Raw genomic sequence first — 14,653 nt, 5'->3', positions numbered from 1 at the left:
GAAAAGTTTCTTTGCAAACTGTGTAATTATCTAATAAATATTCTAAGAACATGGCTGGTAGTACATTGTGGAAAATGGAGGTAAATTATAGTACCAGACGTTAGCATAGTATCCAAAAAGAACATATGACAGGATTATTCATCCTTGAAGGACAACTCAGGGTGCTAGGGAACAATCTTCAGAGATTAATACAGTCTCTCGTTACAAAGGGGTTAGGGTGTCAATAAATGTAGAATAGACTTGTGGGACAACCGAGGGTAGCTAGTCATGGGCCATACCTGGAAAAATTAGTGCTTCTCCATAACTGGGATCTGCCCTCTTACCCTATTTTGGATAAAATATAAAGCACTTCTATTAAATGTGCAATACAACAATGATAAATGAGATAGAAACTATACTATTATCTGCTTTGAAATTGTTTTTTAAATACTATTTCCAAACCATCAACTTTCCTGGCCAGAATACTTCACTTTCCACAAATTCTTTTCCCTTATATATTTTAAGGTAGTTGTTCTTAAACATATTTTTTTAAATCATAGTAATGGTAAGGTAATCTATGCACTAACAACCACTGAAAGTTGACTACTGATATATAATTTCAGCTATTTAATTATCCCTAATCTGATCAACACAGACACCAAGACACTTTTACTCTTCCATTAGTTATCAGGTGTCATTTGCCCTTTTCATCTGTCAAACTTTCCTTTACATACATTTTATAATAAATTAACAGAACTAGTTCATTTGTAAAAATCTGAGTAAAAGGAAGATTCAATCTGACTTTTAATTTCCAAACCTGATTTTCAAGTTGTATTATTTGTACAATGCACATGTGTTTCTTATTGACTTATACTTTAACCTTCTGTTTTAGGTTAAAATAGAATGGCCCAATGATCTATTTATCCATATTACAATCTGATATCCTACAAATATTTATCTTTGGTTTTGAATCAAATGTTACAAATCTCAAGTCTTAAGAGTTATAAAGTTATGATTTGACATCAACTCCCAAGTAATATGTAATATGGATCCACATGAACAGAAGCCTCAAGATATTCCTTTTGAAATATTCAAAATTCAGCAATTTTTGTTAAAGCCCCTGTTATGAGCCAAGCTTAGGGTGCCAACATCTTGCACTGGACTACAGTATTTCCTAACTGGCCCATATTTACACCACACACACATCCCACACACACCAAGTTATACTCCGTATACAGCCAGGGTGATTCTTTTATAATTTAAGCCAGATTGCATATCCACCATTACTTCCCCATCTCAATCAGCAAAAAGTCATTACAGCAGCCTGTAAGCTCCTAATCGATCTTACTACTTGCTGCAACTCTTTCCTCCTGCTCAAAGGAATTCCTCCTTCATGCATTTTACTGCAGCTATTGCTCTGACCATGTCAAAGCACCTCTACCTCAGTGCATCTGTGCATTTGGCTTTCTCTAATTGGAATTTTCTTCCCCTGGTTAGCTGCATAGTTCTCTCTCTTACTTCCTTTATATCATTAATTAAATGTTACTTTTGAAGGATCTGTTAAATAAAGCCTTAAAGTCAAGTGGTCATTAATAAGACTCCCAGAAAGAGCTTGTAGAAACAGAAGTAAAATGTTATCTGAAACTTGGGAAAAGGAGATCCTTGCTCTGTTCAGTTCAGTTTAGTCGCTCAGTTATGTCCGACTCTTTGCGACCCCATGAATCGCAGCACGCCAGGCCTCCCTGTCCATCACCATCTCCCGGAGTTCACTCAGACTCACATCCATCGAGTCGGTGATGCCTTGCTCTGTAGTGGCAGACAATTTTAGTATCAGCATTGCATATAATAACTTGGTAATCTAGCTGAAATTTCTAAGAACAGTGTTGAAAGTGTTGCCTCCTGCCAACAACTATAAGAATGAGTCTTGAAGGGCATTCTCCAATCCCACTCAAGTCTTCAGAGGTACTTTGATGGCACCTTCATAAGAAACCCTGACCCAGAATCACCCAACTAAGCCACTCTTAGATTCCTGATTCTCATCTCTGTGAGATAACGTTTGTCTCTTTAAGTTGCTGGACTTTGAGTAATTTGTGGTACACAGCAATAAATAATAAACACAAGTACCTTGTTTAAAAAAAATCTTACTGGTTTATGAATTCTTCTGCATTTGACCTGTTTCTTGGCAGAGCTAGACCCTTTAGCAGATTAATGACCAGAAAGTGAGAAGAGGGACAGTAGAGTGGGATCAGGTATACTTTTGGAGTGATTTAGGCCAAGAATTTCCTTCTGTCATTTATTGAGATTATATTAATGAGTTATAAACTTCTTGTTTTTTGAGCTATTTGAATATTCTTCTTTTGAACACGATGTTCAGGATGCTCATCAGCTTTTTAAATTAAAGAAGCCTGGAATACGATCAGTAACAACTGAGTTTAAAAGCAGGCAGAATCAGCTACATTTCTTGCTGAGTGCCTTTCCATATATTTTCCTCATATCCCTTTTGACATTTATTACGATTTCCTGGCTTCCAGCACCAGGCAAGCAAGAGTTTTGCTGGGGCTGCATAGCATGGATAGAGGGATTGTTTGGCATTTTGGGGACATTATGTGGGAACAGCGGACTAGTTCAAGTGCCAGGGTATCCATATGTCAAAAAATTATTACCCCCATTCTTTCCCAGCCTCATCAAAAACACTGACTCTGTTGAACTCATCAAAACGTGTTCTCTGCTGTTTACTGGTTGATGAAGTAAACATAATGTTTGATATTCAATAGTGTATTAGATCAATATCAAAACATAAAGATAGCACATGAAAATAATATTCAAACATTGAAAATAATTTAAACAGCCAATAACTTTTATCCAAAATCCGTATTAGTATTTCCCTTACATCTTTCTCATCATTTCTCCATATTTAAGTTAATTATCAACAAAACCTTTACACTCTGCTTCATAATGATTCCTCATTGACACCAGGGCATTAATTTTTGTTACAGAAATCAGGTTTCTTTTCTAAATGTGACTCATTTCCAGTCTCATAACATTTTGTTTAGTTAGTCTCATTTTAAGATCAAGATAGTTATTTCTGAACTGCTGATGCAAACACTGAAAATTGGGGAATGTATTTTTTTCTGTGTAGAAGATGCTGAATTAATGCCCTCAAATATATCCTTAATAGAAGATACAGTCATATATATGTGTTCCACTATTTACTGGGAATATTACTAAGTACTTTCAACTTCTAAAATTGCCTAATAATGATCACTGTAAAGCTTAATTCCAGAGATTTTTTTTAATCTTTACCCTATTAAGTAGGAAATACATAAATATAATTAAATACACAGATCTTATTATAGTTGCATAGTTATGTGTTCAGATAAATCTTTCTTTGACTGTAGAAAAGATGTAATTTAGAGGAATAAGTATAGAAGGAGACCAGTTAAGAGATTATTTTAACAATCTTGGCAAGAGTAGATGAGGACCTTAACCATTATTGTGGATAATCACAGAGATGGATACACTGCTAAAAATTTCAAAGTAAAATTGGCAAGCAAGATTTGTTGCATCCTCCATTAACTATGAAAAGAATAAAAGGATATTTTGATAGGATTACCCCAGAAATGTTAATATCTTGCAGCTTCTAGGTGAGAAAAACACCAGATTGAAGATTGAAAGTGAAAGTGAAGCCGCTCAGTCGTGTCCGACTCTCAGCAACCCAATGGACTGCAGCCTACCAGCCTCCTCCATCCATGGGATTTTCCAGGCAAGACTGGCACCTTGCAGATTGGAAGTTTGGGAAGTTTTCATAGATACTACACCCACAGTGATATGTCAAGAGTCACAGCACTGAGGCTCCTAAAGAGACTCTCTGGGAGGTAGGGAACCAAGCATGGGAGGAAGAACATAAGAAACTAAAGTTGCCTGCCCCTGAAGAACTGGTTTGCAATCTATGTTCCCTTTTTTGAAAGACAAATAACAGGGATACTTTTAGGAATGCTACATATCAGGTTTGATACATTAATAAGCCAGGTTCAGAGACAATGTAATTTGAGCTTTCAGAAGTATAGATAGCTGATATCAGATTACATTTGTGTCATGTGCGTCATTGTCCATAGGCACAAGAAGCACTGAATTGTACTTAACATCCCATCTGCGAATCAAATGAGCCATCATTGCTAATGGAACAATACAGCTGCCATTTCATATTCGAACATACAAAGAATGAAGATTTCATCTGAGGTAAAGCTCTTTCTCTAAAATCTGTCAACAGAATATCCTAAAAATTGCTACCAATATCATAATTGAGTGATATTCAAGGTGTAGTTCTAAACCAATAGCAGAATTGCCTGGGATGCTGCTAGAAATGAAATTCTCAAACCTCATCCTAGACCTATAGATACAGATTATCTGGGGTATGCAGATAGCACTTAATCATGCTATCTTAATGATGTTTATGCAAACTGAAGGTTGAGAACTACCCTAAAGAATAAATGTACTCTTTTACACTGTACGACTTCTCCAGTATAGTCTACTGGAGAAGACTACTTCCTGTTGTTGCTCTATAAATTCTACCACAGTAGGGAGAAAGGCAATGTGCCACATAAACAGTTTATCAGACAATATTGAGGCAAAGAGTTCTAGACAGGCAAGTAAATGATGGTAAAATTACCCACTTATATACAGATTTTTTTAAATAGTAAATAGTACTGTGCTATATGATTTAAAGTTGTTGAATCTGTGGACATGAAGGAACTGCATATACTAAGGGCTGATCATAAGCTATATGTGAATTTTCAACTGTCTTCCACACAGTTGAAAATATATATGTGTATATATATTAATATCTACATATCTACATATACACACATATGCACATGTATTTGAAAAAATATATGGCAAAGGTTATCATTTCACTTAATGGGAAAATATGAACTGTAATAAGTAGTTTTTGTGATACAATTTTACACTATACACAATAATAAAGCCAAAATGGAGTAAAGACAAATTGAAAAGATAAATCTTTAATAAATTTGGAGGGAACATGGGAAAAAATTCTTATGACTTTGTCATTGAAAGAAAATATTTGTTAAATGAAACATAAACATACATAATCTATAAATATCACAAATGAGGAATTATATCAAAATCTAAAAATTTAACAAATTAAAGACATGGTAAAACAGGGCACAAATGTTGAAAAATATTTTTACACATATCATCAGAAAAGCTGTAGTTCTGTTTACAATTTAAAGAAAACCTACCTAAAACTAGGAAAGAAAAAACTCATAACAGGATATGAAAGTATGACATTTAAGCAAATGACATTTAAATATACTTCACAGAGAAATTCATTTTAAAAGACTCAATTTCATTAGTCATCAGGAAAATGCAAATTAAAAATGATAGAGAGAAACTTTCACATCTATCATATTGAATATAAAAAATTTGACTTCAAAGATTTTAGTGCATAAATGGATAATAAAAGCTTCCATATGTTTTGGATGGGGGCATTTTTAATTGGTATAATCACTTTGGACATTGATTTAGTGATAAATAATTGGTCACTATACAGGAATGAAGATGAATATGCTGAAGAAAATAAGCAAGCCCCTAAAGAATATGCATATTTCATGTATTTTATATGAATTTCAAAGAAAACAAAATTAGTGGGGATCCATTCACATGAGATAAGACTAAAATGACAAACAAAAAATCAACAAACGAAATTTAGGATAGATGAATTTGGGAAGCTGATAGTGCAATCTGAAGCACCCAGCGGTAGATCAAACTATTCACAGAGGCTAGAGGGCAGGATATAACTATTTACTGTACAAAGAGAAAATTATCTAGTTGCAGGAAGAAAAGAGTAGAATGCATGTATGTGAATAAATTTTTTCTCCATAACAAAAGCAAATAGTTTAGTGATCCCTGTCTTCTATATGATTTTCTATATTTTATAACTAGCATCATTTGTAATCTTCCATTTCAATAACTTAAAAAAACTATTGAATGAAAGCTTGGTACTGCAAATCTCACTACCTATCTTCAAATCTCTCTGTCCAGCAGACCAAACTCAGTGCTTCACTGATTCTTTCTGCATAACTTTCATTACCAGTTCATATTCTGATTGTTAAGAAAAAGCCATTCTCAAGAAATATATAATGAACTTTAAATTTCATGTCAGTATGCATTTTCCAGAAATGACAGTGGTTTAACAGGATAGCATTTTCTTAACAAAAGTACTTGCTGTCAATTTTTACTTAAGTTCATGTATGATGTAACTCATATGAAACGATTGAGATTTGTTTTACTATAAATTGTATATTATTTGCCTACTAGAGAGTGCTTGCTAGGCAATATAGAATAATGACACCAATTTAATTCAGAAAAGCAACAGCAGAAGGAAGATTTTCTGCAGGTGGGAAAAATTACATGTTAAAAAACATGATAAAAAAAAATAAGACAGACTCAGATATAGGTCCCTGTTCCACAATAATAAATTCATGACACTGAGTAAACTACTAAACCTCCCCAAACCCAAGACAGTTTATACAATACATGACAGTTTTTGGTTGTCCTAAACCTGATTTGGTATTTGTGTTAGAGACATATGAAACTCTTAGCACAGTTCCTTGATGAGAGATGACAGAGAGTAAGCCTTACTACTATTATAGACAATATTGGTTTGCTCATCCTAGAAACAGTTGGAATACATATTTAATTAAAAATTATTTGACATTTTCTTTCCTAGAACAACTTGCATCTTGAAACTGCTTCCATGTGTTAAAAATTAGTTTCAACATGTTATGAAATTAAAAGAATACTAATTTGAAAGCTAGTTTCTATAGCTAGATGCAGCTACAGAAAAGACTATCTTTTTGCAAGATGCATAATTTTAGAAACACCCATTACCTCTCTTTACAATGATACTGAAAAAAATTATAACTGTAATCTTATAAATGTAATTTTTCCATCTAGCCAGGGCAGTTTGTTGATGTGAATCTTTGTGGACAGCTCTTGTCAAGAGAACATTAGTCTTCACATTAAAATAATATTTATCTCCCTGTACCTTTCATCCTTTGCTTTTCCTTCTACGTTTTGGTTTTAGTATTTCAATCACTCATTCATTCACATATTCATTCATTCCTGTAATATCTACCGGGCATCTAATAGGTGTTCACCATTAGTTAAGAGCATAATTCTCTCTCTCTTTCTCAGGACAATTCTCCAAATACTGTAAGGCAGCTATGAAATTCTTGCTATCTCTCTTAAATAACAGTATCAGTTGATTTCTCTCCTGAAACTTTGAAGGCTAGAAGGGAGTGGCATGAAATACTAAAAATCCTGAAACTGAAAAACCTCCAACCTAGGATACTCTACCCAGCAAGAAAATTCTTAGAATAGAAGGAGAGTTTAAAAAAAAAAAAATCTCAGATAAGCAAAAACTGAAATAATACAGCAATACAAAACCTACCCTAAAATAAATATCTTTATTAAATAGAAGAGAATAAAAAATCTACAGGAAAGGAAAAAAACACAACAGAAAAGGCAAATATATAAAAGGATTGAGGATCACTTATATAAATAAGTGTATACATTAAAAAAGTAAAAAAAAATGCATAAGAAATTATAACTCAATTAACAGTAAATAGACAAAAATGAAGATGCATAAAAGGACATCAAAATCACAAAGTGTAGGGGGAGGGGAACAAAAAATGTAGATCTTTCAGAATGTATTTAAACTGATATGACTTATAGTATAAAGTAGACAAAGTTCAACATACTTGAAAACCAGAGTAACCACAAATCAAAAAGCTACAATGGGTCACAAAAGTAAAAAAAAAAAGGAACTCAAGTACAACACAAAAGAAAACCATTAAGCCACAAAAGGAAAAAAGAGAAAAAATGAACAAAAGACAATTAAAAAATCAACAGGCAAATACGATTTAAAATGGCAGTAAGTCTGTACCTATAAATAACTACTTTACATGTCAATGGACTAAATTCTCCAATCAAAAGACAGAGTGGCAGAATGGATTTAAAAACAGAGCAAAACAAACAAGCAGCTAAAACATGCTGCCTATAAAACACTCACTTCAAATGAAAGACACACAGATTGAAAGTGAGGGGATGGATAAAATATTTCATGCAAATGGAAACAAGAGACTGAAGTAGCAATACTCATATTGGAAAAAACAGACTTTAAAACCAAATCCATAAGGAGAGAAGAACATTATATAATGGGAAATGGTTCAATAAAAGAAGAAAATATAACACCTGTTAAGATATAGCATATTACACTTATCACAAGCTAGTAAAGTAATGCTCAAATTTTTCCAAGTCAGGCTTCAGCAATACGTGAGCCGTGAACTTCCACATGTTCAAGCTGGTTTTAGAAAAGGCAGAGGAACCAGAGATCAAATTGCCAACATCTGCTGGATCATCGAAAAAGCAAGAGTTCCAGAAAAACATCTATTTCTGCTTTATTGACTATGCCAAAGCCTTTGACTGTGTGGATCACAATAAACTGTGGAAAATTCTGAAAGAGATGGGAATACCAGACCACCTGACCTGAGAAACCTATATGCAGGTCAAGAAGCAACAGTTAGAACTGGACATGGAACAACACACTGGTTCCAAATAGGAAAAGGAGTACGTCAAGGCTGTATATTGTAACCCTGCTTATTTAACTTCTAGCCAGAGTACATCATGAGAAACGCTGGGCTGGAAGAAGCACAAGCTGGAATCAAGATTGCCGGGAGAAATAGCAATAACCTCAGATATGCAGATGACACCACCCTTATGGCAGAAAGTGAAGAGGAACTCAAAAGCCTCTTGATGAAAGTGAAAGAGGAGAGTGAAAAAGTTGGCTTAAAGCTCAACATTCAGAAAACGAAGATCATGGGATCTGGTCACATCACTTCATGGCAAATAGATGGGGAAACAGTGGAAACAGTGTCAGACTTTATTTTTGGGGGCTCCAAAATGACTGCAGATGGTGATTGCAGCCATGAAATTAAAAGATGCTTACTCCTTGGAAGGAAAGCTATGACCAACCTAGATAGCATATTCAAAAGCAGAGACATTACTTTGCCAACAAAGGTCCATCTAGTCAAGGCTACGGTTTTTCCAGTGGTTATGTATGGATGTGAGAGTTGGACTGTGAAGAAAGCTGAGTGCCGAAGAATTGATGCTTTTGAACTGTGGTGTTGGAGAAGACTCTTGAGAGTCCCTTGGACTGCAAGGAGATCCAACCAGTCCATTCTAAAGGAGATTAGCCCTGGCTGTTCTTTGGAAGGAATGATGCTAAAGCTGAAAGTCCAATACTTTGGCCACTTCATGCGAAGAGTTGACTCATTGGAAAAGACTCTGATGCTGGGAAGGATTGGGGGCAGGAGGAGAAGGGGACAACAGAGGATAAGATGGTTGGATGGCATCACCGACTCAATGGTCATGAGTTTGAGTGAACTCTGGGAGTTGGTGATGGACAGGGAGGCCTGGCGTGCTGCAATTCATGGGGTCACCAAGAGTCGGACATAACTGAGTGACTGAACTGAATTAAACACTTATTAACATATAGGCACCAAATATAGGATCATCTAAATATGTAAAGGATATACTAACAGACATAACAGGAGAAATTGACAATTATATGACAAGAGTAGGAGACTAACTCCCCACTAACAAAAATGGATAGATAATCAAGAGAGAAAATTAATAAGGCATCAAAGGTCCTAAATGACACAATAGACCTGTTGTCCTTAATTGATATTCATAGGATGCTTCTGTTGCCATCCCATTCTCCTTTTGCCTTCAATCTTTCCCAGCATCTGGGTCTTTTCCAATGAATATGCTCTTTGCATCAAGTGGCCAAAGTATTGGAGCTTCAGCTTCAGCATCAGTCCTTCAATGAGTATCCAGGGTTTATTTCTTGTAGGATTGACTGGTTTGATTCCCTTACTGTCCAAGGGACTCTTAAGACCTTTTTCAGCACCACAACTCTAAAGCATCACTTCTTCAGAGCTCAGCCTTCTTTGTGGTCCAACTCTTACATCTATACATGACTACTGGGAAAATCATAGCTTTGACCGTATGGACTTTTGCCAGCAAAATGATGTCTCTGGTTTTTAATACACTGTCTAGGTTTGTCACAGCTTTCCTTCAAAGGAGCAAGCATCTTTTAATTTCATGGATGCAGTCACCATTCACACTGATTTTAGAGCCAAAGAAAATCTGTCACAGCTTCCACTTTTTTCCCCTTCTATTTGTCAAGAAGTGATGGGACTGGATGCCATAATCTTAGTTTATTAATGCTGAGTTTCAAGTCCATCCAAATAAAATCAGAATATGCATTCTATTCAAGAGCACATAGAACATTCTGTGGGATAGACCATGTACTAGGTCACAAAACAAAACTCTACAAATTTAAGAGGACAGAAATAATGTCAAATATCTTTTCTGCCCAAAATGGCATGAAACTAGAAATTAACCACAGAAAGAAAAATCATAAAATAACAAACACATAAACAACATGATGCTAAAGAATCAATAGGTCAATGATGAAATCAATGAGGAAATCAGAAAAAACCTTGAGACTAAAAAAAAAAAAATGAAAGCACAACCTTAGTAAATGTACACTGCTGCTGCTGCTGCTGCTAAGTCACTTCAGTTGTGTCTGACTCTGTGCGACCCCATAGATGGTAGCCCACCAGGTTCCCCTGTCGCTGGGATTCTCCAGACAAGAACACTGGAGTGGGTTGCCATTTCCTTGTGCAATGGAGGAAAGTGAAAAGAGAAAACGAAGTCACTCAGTTGTGTCTGACTCCTAGCAACCCCATGGACTGCAGCCTACCGGGCTCCTCTGTCCATGGGGTTTTCCAGGCAAGAGTACTATGGGATGCAGTAAAAACAGCTATAAGAGGAAAGTTCAGAGCCCTAGAAGCCTTCCTCAAGAAACAAAAATCTCAAACAACCTACTTATCACCTAAAAGAATCAGAAAAACAACAAAAAAAAACAAAACCCAAAGTCAGTAGAAGGAATAAAATAATAAAGATGAGAGAGGAAATAAATAAAATAGAAACAAAAATAATAGAAAAGATCAATAAAATTAAGAGCTGCTTTTTGAAAAGTTAAATAAAACTGACAAATCTCCTGCCAGGCTCACCAAGAAGTAAAGTTAGAGAAATCAATAACAAAATAACAACAACAACAACAAAGTGGCAGAAGGGGAGAAATAACAGTGGTAGAAACACAAAAAATCATAAAATACTACTATAAATAGTTATATGCCAACAAATTGGACAATTTAGAAGAAATGAATGTTTCTAGAAACATATAGTCTGCCTAGCTGAGTCAAGAAGAAACAGATAATTTGAAGAGACTGATCATTAGAAGTGAAATAAAATCAGTAATAATAATAATGATTAAAAAAATGTCCCTGCAAACAAAATTCAGAACCAGATGGCTTCCTCAGGGAATTATACCAAATATACAAAGAAAAACTTAAATCCATACTTCTCCAACTATTTCAAAAGATTGCAGAGGAGGCAACATTCATAAATTTATTTTGTAAAGCCACAGTCATCCTGATACCAAACCAGACAAAGACTATGAAAAAAGAATGTTACTGGCCAATATCGTTCATGAATATAGAAGCAAAAATCTCAACAAAATAGGATCATACCCTGTGATCAAGTTGGATTCATTCCAGAGTCACATATGCAATCAATCAATATATGCAAATCAATCAAAGAAAAGACAAAACCACACAATCATTTTATACACGCAGAAAATGCTCTTGGTAAAGTTCAACATCCATTCATAAAAGAAACTCTTACCGAAGTGGGTATGGAGCAAACATATTTCAACATAATAAAAGCCATTTATGACAAACTCACATCCAACGTAATACTCAACAGTGAAAAGCTGAAAGCCTTCCTTTCCATTAAATTCTGGACGAGACAAGCATGCTCACTCTTATCACTATTCTTCAACACAGTATTGGAAGTCTTAGCCACAGAAATTAGACAAGAAGAATAAATAAGAAGCATGCTAATTGTAACAGAAGGACCCTAAAAACTTCACACAAAAACTCTTAGAACTATTAATAATAAGTGAATTCAGCAAGGTAGCAGGAGACAAGATTAATATACAGAAATCTGCTCTATTTCTTTTCACTAACAATGAAGCATCAGTAAAAGAAAGTTTAAAAAAAAATCCTGTTTTAAAATTACATCAAAAATACCTAAGAATAAACCCAAAAGGTTTAAAACCTATATGTATAAGTGAAAGTGTTAGTTTCTCATGTCAGACTCTTTGCAACCTTGTAGACTGTAGCCCACGAGGCTCCTCTGTCCATGGAATTCTTTAGGCAAGGATACTGGAGTGGGTAGTCATTCTCATCTCCAGGGGATCTTTTTAACCTAGGGATTAAACACAGGTCTCCTGAATTACAGGCAGATTCTTTAACATCAGAGCCACCAGCAAATCCCAAAGAGCTATTTCCTGCAAACTATAAAATATTGATAAAGGAAACTGAAGATAATTCAAAGAAATGGAAAGATATCTCATGCTCTTGGATTGGAAGAATTAAAGTCATTTAAAATGCCTATGGTATGGGAAGCAATCTACAGATTTAATGTGATCTCTATCAAAACACCTATGACATTTTTCATGCATGTACTACAAATAATTTATATGAAACCAAAAAAACCAAAAACAAAAAACCCAGAATTGCCAAAGCAGACCTGAGGATAAAGAGAAAAGCTGGAGGCAAAACCCTTCAGGCTATATGACAAAGCTACTATAATCAAAAGAGCATGGCATTGCTACAATAAACAAACATGTAGAATAGAACAGAATTTAGAGTCCAGAAATAAACTCAAATACCTATGGCCAATTACTCTACAACAAAGGGGCAAGAATATATAATGGAGAAAAGAGTTTCTTCTACAAGTACTGTTGGAAAACCTAGACAGCTACATGTAAAATAATGAAATTAGAACACTCCCTCACACCATATTAATAAACAAATAAACTCAACATGGCTTAGACTTAAATATAAGACAGGATACCATAAAACTTCTACAGGAGAACATAGGAAAAGCATTCTAAGATATAAACTGTAGCAATATTGTCTTAAATCAGTCTTCCAAGGCCAAAGAAATAAAAAGCCAAAAAAAAAAAAAACCCCACAAATGGTACCTAAGGAAACCATCAACAAAACGAAAAGATAACATAGACTGGGAAAAAATATTTACAAATGATGTGACCTATAAGGTGTTAATATCCAAAATATACAAACAACTCATACAATCCAATGTCAAAAAATAAACAAGCCAAGAAAAAAGGCACAGAAGTCTTAAGTGCACATTTCTCCAAAGAAGACATATAGATGGTCAAAAGGCACACAAAAAGATCCTAATGCTACTAAGTATTCAGATCAGATCAGATCAGATCAGTCACTCAGTCGTGTCCGACTCTTTGCGACCCCATGAATCGCAGCACTAAGTATTAGAGAAATATAAATCAAAACTACAGTGAGGTATCACCTCACACTGGTCAGAAAGGCCATCATCAAATAATAAATGTTAGTGAGGGTCTGGAGAAAAAGGAACTCTTCTACACTACGGAGGTTTCTTAAAAAAAAAAAAAAAAAAAGAACTACCATATGACTCAGCAATCCCCTCCTAGGCAGATATCTGGAAAAGATGAAAACTCTAATTCAAAAAGATATATGCATGCACCCTAATGTTCATGGCAACAGTATTTGCAATCAAGATGTGAAAACAACCTAAGTGTCCATCAACAGAAGACTGGCTTAAGATATTTTATATTATATACAATGGAATACTGCTCAGTCATAAAAAAGAGTAAAATATTGTCAGTTGTAGTAATAAGGATGTGCCTAGAGAGTACCATCTTAGTGAAGTAAATCAAATTAAGACATATATTATACTATATCACTTATATGTGGAATCTAAAAAAATAATACAAATCTATATAATAGTTTGAATCTATATAGCAAATCAAAACAGACTTACAGGCATAGAAAATAAACTTATGTTTACCAAATGGGAAAAGGAAGGGAGAGAGAGAAATTAGATTTATGAGATTAATAGATATAGATTAATACACATAAAACAGATTATAGAATAAAAAGTTTTACTTTTCAATCTTAAATTTTCTCAGTTTTTCATGGAAGAACAGTCTTTCATATTTCCAGCTTATGTTGAGGATATCTTGACACTCTTAGGCTTTTGCATAGTGATTCATGACTATAATCAATGGTATTATATTAACCAGATTTTTCTAATTCAGTTCATAATAATAATGAATGGAATATGCCTATACCCTCACAATCACTGAAGTATCTTATTGAGATATGCACTTTGGCTATATAGTTTTTTATAACTTGTTGCAGACTGCAATACTTGATTTCAATTATATTAAAATGCTAGGCTGGCAATTATATCAAAAAGACAAGGCATAGACTATGAATTATTCTAGGGGCTTATAAGATGATTCCTGTCTTTGAAGACTTTTAAATTTAAAAATAAAATAAAACAAAAATTGTTTCTTGCGGTAAAGCGCAGGCGGCTGCGACGGGCGCGCTAAGCGCGGCCAGGAGGAGATACCCCATGTAGGAGGTCAGGGGCAGAAGCCGGGAAGACC

This window comes from Bos indicus x Bos taurus, chromosome 11 (assembly GCF_003369695.1).
Source record: "Bos indicus x Bos taurus breed Angus x Brahman F1 hybrid chromosome 11, Bos_hybrid_MaternalHap_v2.0, whole genome shotgun sequence".
Classification (NCBI taxonomy): domain Eukaryota; kingdom Metazoa; phylum Chordata; class Mammalia; order Artiodactyla; family Bovidae; genus Bos; species Bos indicus x Bos taurus.
Note: the sequence above shows the minus strand (reverse complement) of the source record.